Consider the following 13,828-nt stretch of genomic DNA (forward strand, 5'->3'; position numbering starts at 1 on the left):
AATTTAGCAGTGTAAGACTAGAAGGAAGGCAGTTAGTCATCACCATCCACCGCCAACTCTTGGGATTGACCGTAACATTATAATGCCCCCACAGCTGAAAGGTCGAGCATGTTTGGTGTGAGAGGGACTCGAACCCACGACCCTCGGATTACGAGTCGAGTGCCTTAACCACCTGGGCTTGCTGGGCCTACAGGAGAAGGAAGAATCAAAGAAAAAAGTATAATGCACTACAACTTGAGATTATCTACAATTATACTGTTTTCCGTATTATGCGTAAAATTATTTAGTCATTTCCATTTTTATTATTCGTTATTAAGTACAAAGTTACACAATGGGCTATCTGTGCTGTGCCCACTACGGGTAACAAAACCCAATTTTTAGCGTTAAAAGTCTGTAGTCTTATCGCTGTACCTTGAGGGAAAGGACATGGTTGTTTTGAAGCAAAACCATCGAAAACCAAAAAGTTTGAGATCTTTTAAAAGCGAATTTTTCTTCGTTAGATCTATGCACTAAAACTAAATGGTCTTTTACGCTTCTTTTGAAGAATAATACTTTCTATGAAAAAAGAAATGTTTAAGCTTTTCGATTCGTTTTTTAACTTTAAATAAAAGATTATTTATTCAGAAAAAAACAACAACAAATGAATCATTTTATGAAGCGAGAGAATTCAAAATAAAATAGTAAAAAAGAATTTGTGAATACAAAAAGTTTATTCATCTTTTAATTTTTCTCGACGAATATTAACACCACCTACAATATAAATTAATTACTCTCACCCTCAATCCCAATAGCAAATGAAAAGGGGGTATTTGCCTTCAATGTGTTAAGGTTTTGAATTTAATGTTTATATGAAATATTTTTACAGTGGTGCTTTTAAACAATAGAAAAAACTTAATTAAAATCGTTAACTCTGTTTATATCGGTTTTTGAAACAAGAACGCCAATGTAAAGTTACATAGAAATTTTTTACAACAGTTTGTGTGGGAATTCAATTTTTTATAGACAAACATTAAAGTCTGTGTTTCAAATTACTTGGCTTACCGTCTTGCACGTTCAAATTGTTTTTGTGCTTAAAAACTCACATTGTTAAAAGATGATTTTAAAAATATATCAAATAGTACTCATTAATTTTATTGATGCCAATATCCTTATATTTTTTATATTATAACACACTATAGATAGTTTTTATAGTTGGAGAACTAGATGTGTTTTTCATAAATTATTTAGTCATAAATGTTTGTGATTTAACCAGACCAAATAAATATGGGTTATGTAATGTCCGAAAAATATTCAAATTACTGAAAATATGTTAGAACGATAGATGTGGATTAATACTTCCATTTTTTGAAGATAAAACATTAGTAATGATTTTTACTGAACAATTTATTCAGCATTCTTTGCCCTTTATTCGACCAGTATTTTCCTATTTCTTGCCACTGGAAAGTTATGTTTCTAAGTGCAATAAATAAAATAAAGTCGATGTGGAAGTGGCTATGATGGATATTCACCTAAAGAAAGATGACAGATAAAGAAAGTTTTAAAAAAAACATTACAAAAAACAGTTAATGATTTGAAGAGAAAAATGGTAGGTCGAATTTTGATAATATATAATTGGTTTCAATAATAAGCACAAAATGCTTGAATATTTAATTGTATTTTAACCTTCAACTGTACTTATAAAAGAAAAAAAAAGATACAATTTCTACTGGAACTAGAAACCTAAACGACAATAAATTCACTTATAAATACAACTTGTGATATCACATTATGTTTATTCTGCTAAATTATACATGCTATAAAATAACAATAATTTACATTTTTGTCTTAAATTTTATGTTTAACCTCTCCCTTTTTAAAATGCTATTACAAACTGAATTTCTATATTGTCAGTTCAAAAATAACAAAAAAAAAAAAAAGTTTTAAACTCACATATGCCGAAAGGTGGCGATTAGTTACCCATATTTGTTTATGACGATGGCGTCGATAGGAAAAAATCGGAGTATTGCGCGCCGTCATAAATGGTCATTTTCCTTTCCTCAGAGGTGTGAACTGTTTTTATATACATTTTTTATTGTTTTATTAGTTCTCGTACATTGTATCTTTGGGATACGAACTACTTTAGGTTTACAATTTATTTTTGTGCAAGATTTTGCTCGCCCTCTTGTGAGATGTGCAAACAATATTTATAATAATAATATTAAATTTATTGCGCGTGAGATTTTGAATTACGCACAGTAAGATTTAAATCAATTCTACCAGAGGATATGATTTAAGAGTTTAATTGAGTTTGATGCGTAAGTATAGACCTATTAGGAAATGGATAAATAAACATTATTTAACTGAAAGTGTAATATGTAATATTTTATAATATATATAATTGCTAACACTGTAAAAAGAGACCATTCCAAACAATTCTTGTGTGATAGAATAAACAAAATTGTTCAGTATTAAACCTCAGTCAGTTTATTAGTATGGTTAAAGTGCATTTAAAGTAAGGTTTGATAAGTTTATTTCTGACTGTAACTCTTATGTGTTCAACTATATTTATGGTTTAATTAGTATAAACTACAAAGGCTCTGTGGATATAGAACATTATATATTGTCAAATGTGATGAAATTCGTTGACTTTTGTGAAAGTTGCATCACAATGTAATTTTAAATCATATATTGTAAAATCATACTATTTTAATAGTATATAAATAGAAAATGCAAATTTTATATATTAAATTAATTGTAGAAATATTATCCCAGATTTTTACCATATTTTGTTATGTCTATCTGAAATATTTTGATTTTCTAAAAAAAAAAAAGGAAAATACCTGTTATTTTTCTTATAATCCAAAAGGAGTATAGCATGATCTTTTTCTAAAACTATGTAAATAATTTTTGTTCTTTACCAAACACTCGATTTTTCCATATAGCTTAAATATAGCAGATTTGCAGAACACTATGTAAAAATGGTATGCTTTTTGAAAAATTCTGCACAAGACATACCAATACATTCACTTCTCAGTGTGATATATATATATAGCTATTCTGAAATAAGAAGATAATAAAGAGTTGACTTAAATTCCAGTACAATGTTGCATCTTTTATTATTTACAACTGTACCATTAACAAACGAGTTTTTTAATTTTCGTAGTTCAAAAGTTCCATCATTATCAGACTCTCTGGTCTTTGTTGTGACTACTTTTGAAATATAAGGAATAAAATAAAAAAAATGTCAATTCTAACATAACAATTGGACTGTAAGAGACCATTCGGTCTATCTAGGCAGTCTTTTACTCCTATCCATGAGAAAAGTAAAGAATTTAACTTATTCTTTATTTTTTAGAAAAAAATCAGTTCTATTGTTAAATAACCCCTTCAACACTAATTTATCATATTGTAAAATGTATTTAGTTACATTTGTGCATTTTTCTTTTACATTCTAAAAGTTCATTCTCCATGACAAAGTAGATATTAATAAGATTAAGAGTATTATTTCCCTTTGTTATTTATGGTCTAGTCTTTGGTTTGCAGATGTCAGCAGATGATTACAGTGGTGGTGTTCAACCCAAAGATGCTCTGTTGAATGTCTATAGATGTATGAGGAATTTTTTCAGTGAAGGATGGGCTATTTTTTTCCTCAAATGAGGTTGTGAAGTTTTTTTTCAAATTAAGGGTGAAAATGGCCCAAATCACCATATTTTTTACTTCTAAATTTGCCCAAATGATCATATGTATTTCAAGCTGAGACTGTTCCTCCTTCCACTCACACACCTATGTGAATTTTCTTCTTATAATAGTATAGTCAAGGAAGAAAATTTAAAACATCCTTAACCTATTATTCTTTATTTAACATGAAATGATTACAGCTTTGAATTTATAAATATCAAACGACATCTGAATCATTACATGGCCATTAGTCAGTTTAATTCACACATCCAAATAGTTGGAGTTCCTTACAAATATATGCCAGAGTTAAAATAGCCAGTCTGTGTAATACCATACAGTGTCACCAATAAATGAATTTCTCAGAAGTGAGTCTTTCAATCCAACTATCAGCTAGAGCTTGAAAGACTTCTTTTATGCTAGGTATTTTAAAAAATGTACTTGGGCCACTTTAGAGTGAACAACTTGTATGGTTATCCATGTTATGTTTAGTGAATTTGCAATATCATTACTATCTATCAGCCACAAAAGTTTCAAGTTTACAAATCTGAATCATCTTATACAACTTTGTTACTTTTGTGATGCTATGCTATTAACTTGCAAGTTACTGTCAAGAGGAAGATTGGCAAAGATACTGCTCCACAAAGAGATGCACTCTCATGTTCACTTAGCAATGTTTTGATCTTTACAATATCTTTCTATGAACCTTCCAGAGCAAAGTCAGAAAGACAGATTGAATTAGCCTCACCACCAGGATACAGCTCTTCTCTTGGACAAGCCCATGTTGAGGCCAGCAAAGAAACTGATGCCAGTCTTATTGTGAAGGTAAGAAATGTGTATATTAAGCTCTTTAAGGCTTAGCTTGACTAATAAGTTGTCTTGATATATTAGAATACAAAATGTTTATTATATATTTTATTTATTTTAACTTCTTTTATGAACAGCTACATGCTCTCTTGTTATAATGTGAATCTCCTCTGATTTTGTTGTTGTTACAAGATTGACTTGTTTGTCTCTTCTAGGTACAACATTGAAATTACATAAAGATTAATGAAAGTGCTAAGCCTAAACTTTTAAGAAATTCAAGTATAGTGCTATCACAGTTGAAACCCTTTTGTAAACTATGGAAAGAAATTTAGGGTAATACAAGTAAAAATTATAAAGTTAGACAAGAGTGAAGATAGAGGTATGCAAAGTTGGTCAGTTGTCAAGATAATTAGAGTTGGTCAAGGTTCAAGGTAGTGATGTCAGTAGTGGTTAGATGACTGAACCAAGAGTTAAGATTGCTTGTGAAGTTGGTATTGTAACATTTTTATGAAGTTAATGTCCAGCTTGACATGCATGCTTTAGCTCATATTCCTCTTGTATTTTTTAACATCTAGACTAGTTTTGGAATAGCTTTCATGAAAAGTTAAATTACTGCAGTATAGATTACCTGATTTTAATTAATATCAATGTGAAACTTCACAAAGTTGTTCTTGTACATCTGGTAACTTTCACAGAAGTTGGTTAAAATGTGATCATTATTTGTATATCTTCAAAATTGTCGTGAGACATCTATCAAATTTTTAAACAATTGTGTTTAAACCTCACTACACAGTATATACAACAGTTCAAGAGTATTCGTAAGTTTCAAGCTACATGAGGATTTACTGAACTGGGCATGTAATTGCTATATTGATGACTTGTAGATTCTGACCTTAAACATCAAAAGCCTACTTTTGTTTAGTATCACTATTTAGATATATGTGTTAGTTGTTATTGGTATCTTTCAACGTACTGAACATGTTAGATATATATATGCTGAAGCTAATTGTTATGGCCCAAAGTATTGTTAACAGTGAGGGTACCCAATTGATTAAAAAGTGCATTTTAGTTGGACAATGAAGAACCCATTTTTTAGAAAAAAGCTTTGAGATAGATTGACTGGCTAATAAAAAAGTCTATTATAAATGTACAACATTTTGATAAGGTTTGTTATCCTCGGGTATTCTAGTTTTTACAAGACTAAACTTACTTGGCACATTAAACTTGATTGTTAGGATTAAGTTTTGTTCTATGTACATAGATTGTATTAGTTGAAAGTTTATATTGATTTATTAATTCTCTTTGTCCATTTAGTTAGTTTAATTTCTTTGAGGATGAACTTGTTCCTTTTAGAACAAACCATTTAAGTCAGATTGAAAGCAGAAAAATTAAGTTGACTTTAACATGTTGATATTGAAGATTAAGGATGTTAAATGCCATTGTCTTGAAGTTATAAGCATCAACCCTCTCACAAAGATTAGTTTTCAGTGTCAAAGAAGTTAGAATTTTGTTACTGTGCTGCTGATGTGAAGTGTCACAGCTCTTGCAGAGATTAGTTTTTGAGGTAAGAAATGTTAAGAATGTCATTGTCCTGAACTATGAAACATCAAAATTACCACAATAGTTTTCACAATTAAAGTAGTTAAGTGTGATGTTCTCATGGAAGTTGTAGACATCAAAACTGTCTCAGATAAGTTTGCAAAATAAAAGAACTGTCACAGTTATTGAGCTATAAACACAACCTGCTAGAATCTTAACTAATCCAAACATCTTGTAGTTGTTGGTTCGTTTCTCACGTAAGAAGTGAACGATAAGTCAAGGAGTCACAAATAAAACAAGTTAAAATGCAAAAAGGTCAATATACAAGTAATCAGATATCCATAGGTCACACATTCCTGAAAAACTTAAACCTTCCTTGACATGATAGTTAGGTATCCAAGTCATAGTTATATTTAGTGTGAAAGTGACTAATTTTTAAAAAAGCCATACTAATATGTTGAGGTTTATAATAAGTTTTCTAATATATTCTAGAAAGTTTTAAACAAAAATTCTTACTTTCCTTGTTTTGATGTTTTATACCAGTTATTGATTTCATATAATTGAGATATGACTTTTCCAGATCATTTAACTCTCTCAAATATTGTTTTATTTAACTACCAGAAGTTAGCATTGTTTAATAAGTTTTGAATTTAATATTTCATTATTTTACTAACTGATGACAGACAGAAATTTTACATTTGGTAAGAGTTTTGATCAACAGTGTACCAGCTAAAACTCATTTATGGCAATATAAAAAACTTTACATATATTGTTGTATGTGCAATTAAAATGGTGTCATTAAGCAGCTTGTCAATAAAACATGAAGCCCATATTTAAGCAACTGTTAAAGGAAAACAAAATGAATACATCAGGTTAGTAAATGTAAGAAATTTTTTTAAAATGGTGTTTGATGTGATCTTTTTTTGCTAATAGTTTTTTGTCCAATTTTATGATTTTTATTTTATTTAAAACCTATTCAAATATTAGTAAATTGAGTTTCTTATCCAATGTAGAGCTGTAATACTCTTTTGATAACAAATCAATGTATCCAAAATGTGTAGAAAAAATATTAATAATTAAACATAGTTCTGTTATCACTTCTTATGTTGATCAGTTTTTGTGTATGTTATGTGTTGTATCATTCAGTTTTGAGCATGAAATGGTTTGAGAAATTTGATTTGAAGGTGAATGAGTTTGTTCCAAAAACTTCAAGGTTACTTATAATAATTATAATGTTTTTATTTTAACTCTGAAAATTCTGTGACTACTGTGCTCTTCTTGTAACAATATTTATGTTGCTTGCATCACAAGGAACACCTTTAAATGTGTGATAACAGTGTCTTTACATAAATGTGTGATAACATCTGTAAATTGTTAGAAATAAGAAAACAAAGCCTTGCTCATTCTCTTGTTTTGTAAGATATGAATCAGATGTTAATCTCTGACCAAGAACTATAGCTTAAACACTAAGTTTTCTCTCTTCTCAGACTCCTAAACCAATTCATGTTCACTATTATTGCACTTAATTTTTTTTTTTATTTTAACAGAAATCCTGGGACATTGCTCTTGCACCCCTCAAACAGGTCCCCATGAACCTCTTTATAATGTACATGGCAGGAAATTCAATCTCTATATTTCCAATCATGATGGTGGGAATGTTATTCCTTCGCCCAGTGAAAGCACTGATTACGATACAGTCTAGTATGTATTTTTACTGACAGAAATTGTGAAACAGTGTAAGATTGTTTTGTTTTTTCAAACTGATACTAAGTTAACTAGTTTGTTTGTTTTTAATTTCAAATATTTTGCTTCCTTTAAAGTTTACATTTTGTTAGTTGTGCTGTTTCCCTATTTATTTGTTGGTGTTAATATGGAGAAGCATGTTTAGTTTGTCACCTGGTCATTGGAAGTTGTTTCAAAGTACAGGAAGTGTTCTGTTTAACCTCTCATCCAGTGGGCTTGTAACATGTTTTGTAGAGATATATGAATTACATTTAATAAGATTATATCTCAGGATGGGTATTAACACTTTAATTAATAAAGCAGAGAACAGTGTTTCAACTTAAGAAGATTGAAACATTGTTCTCTGCTTTATTAATAAAAGTGTTAATACCCATACCACCCATCCTGAGATATATTTTTACTTTAAGTGGGTTTCTTGTCATCACAAATTTAATAAAATTCCTGATATTAAGATCATATAATTTGATTATAAGTCACTGACAGTTTTAATGTTGTATGTTCAAGGGAACTACATAATGTTTCGAATGAACACTATCTTAGATATATGTTCAAGTGGCGAACATCATGTTACAACTGTAGGTTACAGATGTAGGTTCAAGGAAGCTGAATGATATTTTAACTGTACATTAGTTCAGATTCTGTATGTTTAAATCAGTTGTACTCTTTCAACTTTTCTCTAATTTAGATGTTTTATGTTTAACTTTTAAAACCCATAATGTTTTGCATGAGTTATTATGATGTCCTAATAATTATCACCATACCTTATAAAATTTTCATTCTGGTTATAAAAATATGGATAATAACATGGCTTTCAGCCTAAAATACATAAATGTTTTTGGATGCTGTCACATTTCTATAAATAAATCGAGATATTCAAGTTGGATGTTTGTAGCATTTGCTCGGATGTATGGAGTTAGGTGAGCTTCACTTTTTGAACTGTTTAATAGCTCAATTTCTTTAAACAGTGGTTTCAAATGAGCTAAGTTGGGTTTCACTTATTCTAATTCACATATCTGGCATGTCTAGATTAGGATTGGAAGAGATTCTTAATATTAATTATTCTGATAAAATCCAACAAAATTACATTGCTATTTTTTATATTATATTTATTTATCTTTTCTATTTTTTCATTTTGTCACCAGCCTTTAAACTCATAGAAGGGAGCCAAGCTTTCTTCCAAAAAAGTTGTGTATCTATTTGGAAATCTAGTTTGTTTAGCAGTTGCATTGTACAAATGTTCTTCGATGGGTTTGTTACCTACACATGCATCAGACTGGTTAGACTTTGTGGAGCCACAGCAGGTATGATAGTAACAACAAAAACTGTAAACTTGTCTTCTGTAGTTTAGTTTTCATGTTAATTTTGTGTAAAACATGAACTTTAGGCAGAAAACCAAAACATTATTTAAAATTGGACTAAGTGGTTCTGGGTAAATTAAGTCAGAAAGAAAAAAAATATAATTGGCATTAATTTTTAGTTTTATTTATGTGTCCTCTTTGGGCAATAGCAATACAGCTCCCCCCTGCCTTGTAAAACCTTCAACATTCTGGTGATAAAAATATGGCTCAAACTTTTGAAGAGGTTAAATTATACACTTGTTATTCTAGGACCTGAAAGAGAACTTTTTCTCTATTACAGAATATATTTTCATTTTTTGGAACCAAATTGTTATTAAACTCAGGCAAATTTTATTTATGTTGTAATGGTGTCATTATTCTAAATTTTCTAAAGGAAGGTTGTTTTCTTTTCCTTCATACATGAAACTTGTAAATAACTGACTGCTCACACCATTTTCCTCTAAACATGAACTCGATATATGCCTGATTTCTTACACCATTTTCCTCAATATCTGAACACTGTACATACCCAAATACTTATACCATATTCTTTGCCTGAAGCCTGTACATGTCTGATTACCTGTACAGTTTCTTTCTTTGCCTGAAGCCTGTACATGCCTATGCCATGGCTAGCATCAACTGTACTCTTTCATGTTAGCGTCATTTCAAACATTTTCAGCTCATGATCAGTGTATGTTGAAATGCTCTCTAATGCTATAAAGTAAAAGTGTTGTCACCAAAGAGTATTACAAATTTAGATTTTTTGTGCACCACTTTAAACTTTGCTGGTCACCACGTATTACATTAGATCCCTGGAGTTAGCAAGTTTTTCCAAAACTGCTCCTGAAACTTAGATGGTTGTTTCAGTCAAGGAGAAACAGAAGTTAAGTTTCTTAAATGTTTTTTATTTGTTGTTCATTGCAGTTAGGCTATCTTCACTGCATCCACCAAGATGTTTCAAAGTTAGCCATAATTTAATAATAGTGCTGTTGTTGCTAGATGCTAGAAGACTGAAAATAAATAAAGCTAGAAAAGTTGTTTTTTTTCTGATTGTGTTTCAGCTAGAGAAGTTGTCTTCTTATTGTGTTCCAACAATTCTGAGCTGATTTGTGTGCCATTGTCTGATTGTCGTCAAGATATTTTACTATTTGTAGTAATAAACTTTGAGAAGATTATGCTTCTGACTTGTATCATTATTAACAGTTTTAAAACACATCCAAACTGTTTTGTCAATAACCCTGTGCTAGAGTATCAGTAATGGTACCTAGCTGACCCACCATTTCAATGCACAGGAAAGACAGAGATGTGAGAACCAAATTCCACTCCCTCCTCCTCTTACAGACAGATCTCAGTTCTGTGGGATTCCTAAGAATATGTATTACATTTGGTGACAGTATTTCACTAGTTGTAAGCAGAGACAGATGTACACTTTCATCAAATAATGATTTAGGTGGTGGGTTCATTAAACATAACAGTTCTGTCTTACTATAAATAATTCCTTTTTTTTAATCAACCTAAACTGCCTGTTTGTATATAATTTGAATAAGTACCATTAGTATGGTTTAAAATGGTCAGTTTTATCTTCTCTGTTTCGAATCTTTCACAGGAAAATGTTAATTGCCATATCAAGTCAAACAGAAAATATAATTTTCATTGAATACTAGAACAGTTAGGCCCAGCATGTCCTGGTGGTTAAGGCACTTGAATGCTAATCTGAGGGTTACAGGCTCGAATCCCCGTCACACCAAACGTGCTCACCTTTTCAGCCATGGGGGCGTTATAATGTATGGTCAATCCCACTATTCATTGGTAAAAGAGTAGCCCAAGAGTTGGTGATGACTAGCTGTCTTCTCTCTAGTCTTACACTGCTAAATTAGGGACAGCTAGCATAGATAGCCCTTGTGTAGCTTTACATGAAATTCAAAAACAAAACAAAAAATAAACTAGAACATTTGGTAGAACTGTAGCAGCCAAAAGTACATATGAAATGTTAACTGTTTCCAATAAACTTATCGTAATAATGCATGATGTAAGTTTATCCAATGTGAGATGGATAGTGGATATCTAAATCTAACCTTGCACATTTTTATTATAAAAACAGTAGCATACAGAAGTAATGTCTATATCATTCAAGTAGTTTTAGTTTAGGTATGTGAATGTTTATAATTACAATCACTTGATATTTTGGTATTTTTATTTTCTTTTTAATTTATATATTAAATGTATCTATTTGTCAATTTGTCTTTTCAAGCGTTTTAGGAATTGGATTTTTTTTATTATAAATATTTATCAAGTGATTAGATATCTTAGTATTGTGTTTTTTTCAATATTTTTTGCAAAATATATCTGGCCTAATAATCATTGTTATTACCAAAAAAATTCATTTTTCTCTACAACTAAACCATTTCTTCTCAATGAAAAATTCCTTGTTGCCAGTTTCAATAATTTTTTATAATTTCACTGCTTATTTTGTGTATTTTTCTCTATTTCAGAGAATGGAATTTACTGGTGGTGGATTCTTCAGAAGTTAAATGTTTTCTTTTTTTAAGAGAAAACTATGAATTGAGTACAATATTTTAAATGCTGTATTCATTGCTACAGATAGTAGAATATATTTAAATAAAGAATTTAAACACCTGTTTTTGTTATATCTTTGATTTTATTTTTAAATCCTTTTCTGTTATGAGGAAAATGGAAGTTTATGCATAGGATCTTAGATGTTGACCACTGTGTATTACAGAAGTCATAATCTAAATTTTAAATTGATATGGATAATGACATGCTTTTATGTTGATAAAACCTAGAGCAGTAAAACACCTGCTTGAGTTTATAACTCTAAAAAAATAATCTATATCCTATGGAGTGTTGAACATTAATAGGTTTAACACAAGAAAATCATATAATTGATTTTATATAAAAAACACCTTCTGTTTTTGCAGTTTCTAAAATAAAATGCTTTTATTAAAAGAATTAGATTAATTATAATTTGTTTCATCAGATGATATTAAATGTTACTCCATTATCTGATAATCCGATTTAATGATGTTATATTGTATATAGTGTTAAAAATGTTAAAATAAATAAATGTTACATTGTGAAATGATATTAGTGTTATATTTTTCAAGCCTTTATTTACACTTGCTTTATTGGTTTTGATCTTACATGTTCATGCAAAGTACTAAATTTGAATATCTTTGTAATTCAGGAAAAATGTCTGAGAATTGTATTTTGCTGTTTAAACACAACTTATTTTATTCTTTCTTTCATATTGTCTAAAAAAAAAAAAATTAGTATTTCATAATAAGGGTTGCTGAAATGTAACTATATATATGGTCTAATGGTGAGGAATTGAAATGGGAATCTGAGGATTGTCGGTAAATATACTTAACATGTTTGGCTGTAGTGTATAATAAGAGTTACTGTCGTTTGTATTATTAAATTAAGAGTATCAGCTGCAGGTGGAAGTTGGTACCAACTGGTTTTCTTCCCTTTGGTCCACAGTTCAAAATTAGATGCAATTCCTAATGAACTACGGGAGTGTCTGGCCTGACCATTTATTTCATTATATGGACAAAGTGTTGTTTAGGTGAACAAACAATAAAGGTACGTTTGTATTTAAAATTTTATGTACCACACTTATTTAAATGTTTGTTTCTTTCAATATAACTGTTTTCTTTTCAGTATCAAATTTTATTGCTTTACAAACAAAATGAGATGCACAGTAGTTTAATTTTTAAACTATAGGGTTCGGACACGTTGATAAAAATCATTGTTTTAATGATGACGGAGACGCACAAAACAAGTTTTGTATTTTTTATGTGGTCGGAAAAAAACGGGCAACTTAAATACAAAAAGGTGAAAATATGAGTATTCAATGTAACTTGTCTTCCTGAATAATAAAGACAAAACGAAAGACAAATTACAAAGTATGCGTTTTTTACACGACACAAAAGGATAACCACATACCTTATTACTTCTGTCGCATCTTCTTGTCTCTTGATAAAGCAAAAATATAGTGAGTGATTAGTTACGTTCACCTTACAATTAATTTTTAAGATAAGCGTTATGTTTATGTGTCAAATATTTAGGCAATTAAAGAACGTGACGATAGATTTGGGATAGTAATTTCGAGAGATGAATCATAACTGTGTACTTGTCCATTAATTATGTTTGTAAGCGGTCATAAATACGTTGAAACTAGTTTTCTGTTTTTATGATAGAAATGGTGCAGACAATTGCAATATTGTTATAGTATGTTGTCAAAAGATGGCGTCACGTCCACACAGTTAAACATTCAATCAAAGTCGTTGTGATATTATATACATTTTACTAGCACACACTTGAAATGATTATTGGTTATTTGAAATCTATTTATAGTTCAATAACTGTTCAGTTTTTAAGATCAGAATAAAGTAGTGTTAAAAGTTGGTAATACATTAATAATTGGCTAGTTTCTATACCACCAGTCCGCATACAGGTGTGGGTCCAGTCAAAGTCACCTTGCCGGTGATTGTAACTTCACAAACAAACAAGAGAAAACTGAAAATATACTCAAGTTTGTTTGTTTGTGAATTTCGCGCAAAGCTAAACGAGCACCACCAACTCTTGGGTTACTTTTTCCAACAAATGGTGGGATTAACCGTTACATTATAACGCCACCACGGCTGAAAGAGCAAGCATTTTGGTGCGACTGGGATTCGAACCCGCGATCCTCAGATTACGACTCAAACGCCTTAACTCACCTGGCC

The 13,828-nt window shown here is 30.2% G+C and overlaps 1 pseudogene across 1 annotated transcript; it reads left to right on the forward strand.

Annotated features, from left to right (window-relative positions):
• Nucleotides 1-1,931: 1,931 nt before the first annotated feature.
• On the forward strand, nucleotides 1,932-11,719 carry LOC143250819 (ER membrane protein complex subunit 4-like; annotated as a pseudogene). Its single transcript, XR_013028366.1, has 5 exons — nucleotides 1,932-2,042; nucleotides 4,368-4,479; nucleotides 7,548-7,701; nucleotides 8,886-9,044; nucleotides 11,573-11,719. The product of XR_013028366.1 is annotated as an ER membrane protein complex subunit 4-like (transcript).
• The last annotated feature ends 2,109 nt before the right edge of the window (nucleotides 11,720-13,828 follow it).

The sequence above is a fragment of the Tachypleus tridentatus genome, chromosome 5, assembly GCF_004210375.1.
Source record: "Tachypleus tridentatus isolate NWPU-2018 chromosome 5, ASM421037v1, whole genome shotgun sequence".
Lineage (NCBI taxonomy): Eukaryota > Metazoa > Arthropoda > Merostomata > Xiphosura > Limulidae > Tachypleus > Tachypleus tridentatus.